The 6,201-nt window shown below is 32.8% G+C and overlaps 1 protein-coding gene across 1 annotated transcript in view; it reads right to left on the reverse strand.

Annotated features, from left to right (window-relative positions):
• Positions 1 to 1,182, reverse strand: part of LOC106473903 (transcription cofactor vestigial-like protein 4) — a 35,313-nt gene extending 34,131 nt beyond the window's left edge. Inside the window, exon 1 of the mRNA XM_022402308.1 lies at positions 1,106 to 1,182. The gene's annotated coding sequence lies outside the window, so the exon portion shown is untranslated. The remainder of the gene's footprint in view (positions 1 to 1,105) is intronic.
• Between the last annotated feature and the right edge of the window lie 5,019 nt (positions 1,183 to 6,201).

Raw genomic sequence — 6,201 nt, forward strand, 5'->3', positions numbered from 1 at the left:
ATATAGTGCAAGATGGCTTGCCTGATCATACACTATACAACGTTAGTTTGAATTATAAAGAAATAAAAACGTATTAATATACAATGTAAGATGGTTTGCCTGACGATATACTGTACAACATTAGTTTGAATTATTTTAAATGTTTGTTGAATGTGAAAGGGTACATTTAGTTCGATCTTGATGTTTTGGGTAGTCATTTTTGTTGTATGAACTATAGGTAGTTTTTGTTTTTTTTTGGCTCTTATTTTCTTGGGTAAAGTTCATCTTCTGAGGTTATTATCCATTTATAAGTACATACAAGGTAAGATATTTAATATCAGATTATTGGTATAATATATACAATTTTTACACAGGGTGTCTAAACATTTTCCAGCTTCAATAATGTTAGTTATGCAATAATATTTACAGAAAATTTATAATTATACAAACATTTACTTGAAGTACAAGAATGATATGGTGAACATTAGTTGCATTAGAACGTTCATAATAAAGGAAATATTTTTGTGATACCTAACTTATGATAATAATAATAAAAGAATATACAATAATGATATTCTAGTGATACAATAATACTTAATAAAATTTCAATGATCTATGATAGTTATGTTATCATGCTTAAATTTTTTTCCCTCAGATGCAAAAAACCTAAGATTGTTACTTATGTGCCTGAGTTGCATAATTTTTCAAGAACTTTCAACATAGTCAGGTTAAAATAAAAACATTTTAATTCAACCTCTAAAATACTGTCATTATTGAACTCTTTTTTTTTTTAATGATTTTGTTAGAGTTCCATATACTTACGACCCACCTGCTATGTATATTCTGTCAGTTAAATTATGAACATTAAATGAAAAAAAAAGGAATTATAATATTTCCTTCAACTATTTACAACTAAAATTTTTTCCTCTTTCATTTTGACTTTTTGTTAATGAAAAAAAACACATGATTTTGCTAATTCTGAATTATCAAAACCATGTCAGTTATGTAGGATACAGAATATGAATATATGTTAAATTTTTGTATTGATTAGAAGTTAAATGTGAGTAACAAAAGTTACACTTCCAAAACAATGAAAACCTAATAATGCAAAAGTGTTAAGTCATACCTGGTTCTCCTTCTGTCTCGACAAGAGCAACTGCTTTTGACAGAACATCCAATGGGGTTTCTGCAATTTCCATTCTGTCCATTTTATTCTTTGGTAGGTAGTTTATCTTAAGAAAAAATGTATTATTTCCCCTCAAACAACTGTATCCTTCTTAGTGTGCTACATGTTATGTATACTTATACCACTGGTACTTGTCTCTCAGTCAGTATTATACTAACATTGCAGCACAAAGAGAATTTTTCAGATGGTAGTTATTCAGAAACTCAAATCAAAATAAGAAATTTTCTGACTCATTTAACTTGTTTTACTTAATATTAATCTTACTTTAAAGCTTTAAAACAGGTTCATCTAAATTTAACTAGGGCATTTAACATCTTAAATAAAAAAATGGATAAATAACTGTGTAGTTTTATTTTAAAAGCATATTTGTAAATATGTCAACATTTTGCAATTATTAATATTCAAAAGCATTTTGTTACCACAGAGCTCACTTTGTAATGAAATGCAAAATAGCAGTGCTCTCTAACTCCCAGTCACAGAGGGAGAGGTATTTTTAAAGTTTCTCAGCTTCAAGTTTTGTGAGTGCACCTGTGTTGAAATTTTTTAAATGTATAGTCTTTGCCACAAACATAATAAAAGTAAGCCAATCACTGAGCACAGTGACAGCCAGAAACTGGTACTTGAAATTTCCAGATTCAAGTTATATTGTAACAAACCTAGTTATTACCAACTGTCAAAAATAAAACAGGTTTAAATTAAAATAATTTTGAAGATGTCTAGAATTCTACAATTTTCTACCTTAAAGTTAAAGACAAAATAGATTAAGAAATTAAAGTGAGTTAATCAAATTCCCATTTTTTTTTATCATACTATTTATCTCAACTGAATAAACCACAAAGTAAGTTATTCCACTAATGGTTAAAACTAGGAGTCTGGTGGTAGTTATGTCAAAATGTACTTGTTATTTGGGGGTACAGCACCATATGATCATTAACTGTGCAAAATATCATATGCTTATGAACCTTGTATGTGGCAAAAAATATCTAAAAACATTGTAAATGCTATGTGATAGGTTGAAAGTGCTAGCCATTAATCAATTGTTACTTGCTGTGTAAGGACAATATTACTATTAGTATTACAGTGAGAAAAGTAAAAATTAAGATAAAGATTTAGAAGTTGAAGCTAACTAAAGAATGTCTTTAACTAACAGGAATAAATTCACATAATAAAGAAAAAGTGGTCAGAAGATGAACTCCTTAAGAAAAAAATCCATTATGTACCACCGACATTGCTAAGGAAATAGCAAGCCTATTGTTCTAATTTGTCTATCTGTACGTTGTAACTTATTACTTCTAAGTTCTAGCACCTATGGCGATAGTTCATAAATAAAATAACCTAGCTATAACTTACTGTACAGAACTGATTAACACATACTGACACATGAACTCCTAAACACTTAAAACAGTTATTTCATAAAAACAACGACATAATGATACGACCTTATATTATGGTTATAATAGTTACTCTCAACTAGGAGTCGTCAACTTGTAAATTGTATTTGTACTTTTGTTGCACTTTAATTTCTAAATTCTATGTAATGCATGGTGGCATTAACTAATAACTAGTTATATTATAATGGTTCATTTATTTGTAAATATTAATTGGAAGGTTTTACTATCACTAACACTAGTAATAGTATTACTATTATGCTTTAGTTTATACTTGCACTATACTAAGTTATAAACTTTACTAAAATTTGTTAACACTCAACAAAGCTGACAACTATTTACCGAAACAAACGGACTTACTTTATGATATTAATTGAACAGTCTTTTCTCATATGCGTCTTCAACACTTTTTAGTTACGTTTCTTGTTCTGACTACTCTTACACAAACAACGAAAGCTCTTATCTAGTCAGCGAGTTCACATAACGTTGGTATGAACGAAAACACGCATGGTATGAGATGACATTTCTCTCACGTGATACAGCTCCTTAGGGCTGATTTGTCGTTTAAAAGATTGGTATTTCAGATGACCTGCCATCTACAAGAACAAAACTAAACTATTTTAAAAGCATTGTATATAATTTTGAAAAATAAAGCTATAACAATAACTGGCGTCTTTTACGGGTTCCTAATCAAATTTTTCTGACAGTGCTTAGATATAATATACTCATCCAATTACAATACGTTCGACAAAAAACTGTCAAATATACTTCAACCGTTTCGATTGTAAACATAGATAATTAAGTGCAGTTTAAGAATAAAATATTTTGTTAGTAGCTATCTACAGCTAGCTAATTAAAGTCTGAATATTAATTATTTGTGTCTTGTACTAACTTGAAAAGACTGCAATAGTCACGAGAAGTATGTATAACCACAAATCTAGAAGTAGAAAAGTATAATTTTCATTGAAAAACATAACACTGACTTCAACTTAAATTATTGAAATGCAAAGCTAAACAGCATATTTTACCAAGACTTAGATAAAACTTTGTCAGTAACTGATATTTCTACTGTATTTGTGATAAGAAAATTACGTGTTTATTATGCTGAAACTAAGTGATTCTTATTTAAATCAATATCATTATGGTGAAAGGATACATGCATATTCTATCGGTTTGTATGAGTTGTAAGTGTTTAAGATGCAAAAATCTTGTTCTAATAATGGACAAAAACTCACCTATATATTTTTGGAAAAGTTTCTAAGTAACAGCCACAACACATGCATATGTATATATTAAGCTTTAGTGACCAGCTTATTATGTAAGAAAATCTTTATAGCGAAATTTACACACATTGAATTTAACCAGGAGATATAACTGGCTTTACATAATTTATATGCACCATTTCTCAAACTTCATTGAACTTGAGACGCTAAAAATCTGGTTTTCCATACCTGTGGTGGGCAGAGTACAGATAGCTCATTGTTTAACAACAAACAAACCAAATCAATCATTGAACTAGGAATCTGAGCTCTCGTTTAATGTTTTACGAAGGTTTCTTAGAAAACAGTTTATCCAAAATATGTTTCTAAAGTTTCACCACTTGTAAATGATTACTTACTATTGCGTATCTGTTTGTTTGTTAATTTCCGGTAGAAATTCTTTCCGAGGAACTTCAGCGATACAAGTCCTTTCTTGATTAAACCAGTTAATTATTTCGTAAATTGCCCGAAACTCACCGTGACTACTGTTCGCTTAACCATCCCCCACTTTTCTCTGCCAAGCTTATATACTAACAAAGAGGCGTCTCTCGATCACACTCGAACTTCCCCGATAATTCTTAATTAAAACTAGTTTATTCTTTCTTGATACAACTTTTTAGTACACAGAATTTCCACAGTCACTTTAAACTTAACAACCTTTATAACACACGCTATAAATCACAGTGATTCACACACTTTACTTCGGTGCCTACTGTTCACTTGACTCAATTATCTATCTATCTCTTCAACCTATCTGCCTCTGTAATTGCACTGGTTTTACTTGCCAGGCTAATATACTAAAAGAAGAAGGAGCCTAGAACAAACTAGAGTTGCCAGGAAAATTCATGATCCTTCCAGAAACTCCAGCGCTCATGCTTCCAGCATTGCGTGACTTCCACTGTCGTAACACTGCCCCTTCCTTAGTATTGTTTGGGACGAACAATAGCCACTTACATTAAACCAACAGATAATTAATAATAACTTAATTAAATGTACAGAAGTTACAAACACAAAATTAAAATACAACAAAGTCTCTTGATTTTACAGGACGTTTCTTCTTTTGTACTGGTCTCCGTCTCGTTGGCTTCTGCTTCACGTGGGATTCATCTGCTCCATCAGGAAATGTCCCATTATCAGCAGCAGCCACATTAGTGGTAGTAGCTTTATTAGTAGTTTCACTATTTTCCCTCATAAAACCAGGTAGAGTTTCTTCTTCAACAGTGGCTTTTTCAGGTGACACGTCTTCAGCAGCGTCATTTGTTTTGTTGTTTATTTTGTTCCAACTGAAATGTCCTGGACCATGATAACACCAAAGCCTATTGGCATGCACCACCTTTGGCTTATCTCGCCGACTACATTTTATGCGGAAAGTCACGTGTGAGAGACGATCCACCATGTCTTATGGGCCTTCCCATGAAGAAGACAACTTAGGAGACTTCCCTTTGGTCTTCCTGGGATTATACAACCACACATTGTCTCCTGGTACAAAGCTGACTTCAGTAGATTTCTTATCATAACACAGTTTCATGGAATCAGCAGACATTTTAAAGTTGGAATGCACTTGATGATGAATATCATTCATTCTTTCAGATAACACTTTCACGAACTCTGGCACATTTTCAGGTAACTCTTCGTAAAGTGGGCGTTTTGTTATCAGGTCCACTGGCAAACGAAGTTCCCGACCAAACAGCAGGTTTGCTGGAGTGTATCCAGTGGCTTCATGCTCTGCTGTCCTATAGGCCATTCACAGTGGAGGGAGTAGAACATCTCAGTCATCTTGGCGACTATTACAAAACTTTGCCAATTCCTGTCCCAGTGTCCAGTTGTAATTTTCTAACATCCCATCAGACTGTGGTTGAAGTGGCGTTGTTTTGGTCTTTTGTATGCCAAAGAACTTGCAGCATTCATGGAACACAGCTGATTCAAAGTTACGGCCTTGATCCGAATGCAGTTCGTATGGTATAACAAATCTAAAGAAGAAATCATTAATAGCCATTGTATATAGTTGTAGCTTCCTGATTTGGTATTGCATATGCCTCAGGCCACTTGGTGAAATAATCCATCACCACACAAATGTACCTGTTTCCAGCACGAGTTTGGGGCAAAGAACCAGCAATGTCAACGGCTACTCTTTCCATTGGTGCGCCAACTTGATATAATTTCATTGGAGCACGTCCTTTATGCTTGGGTCCCCTTTTAGCACAACATGTACTGCAGGTCCTGCACCATTCTTCCACATATTGCCTCATACCTATCCAGTAAATTTTCTGTCGTAGGTGACTCAATGTCTTCTTAACTCCGAGATGTCCTCCTGTTAAACTATCATGTTACTGATGCAGCACAACTTCCCATAACTTTCTCGGTATAACCGTTTGCCAGCTCGTCAGTT

Source organism: Limulus polyphemus, unplaced genomic scaffold (assembly GCF_000517525.1).
Source record: "Limulus polyphemus unplaced genomic scaffold, Limulus_polyphemus-2.1.2 Scaffold6610, whole genome shotgun sequence".
Taxonomy (NCBI): domain Eukaryota; kingdom Metazoa; phylum Arthropoda; class Merostomata; order Xiphosura; family Limulidae; genus Limulus; species Limulus polyphemus.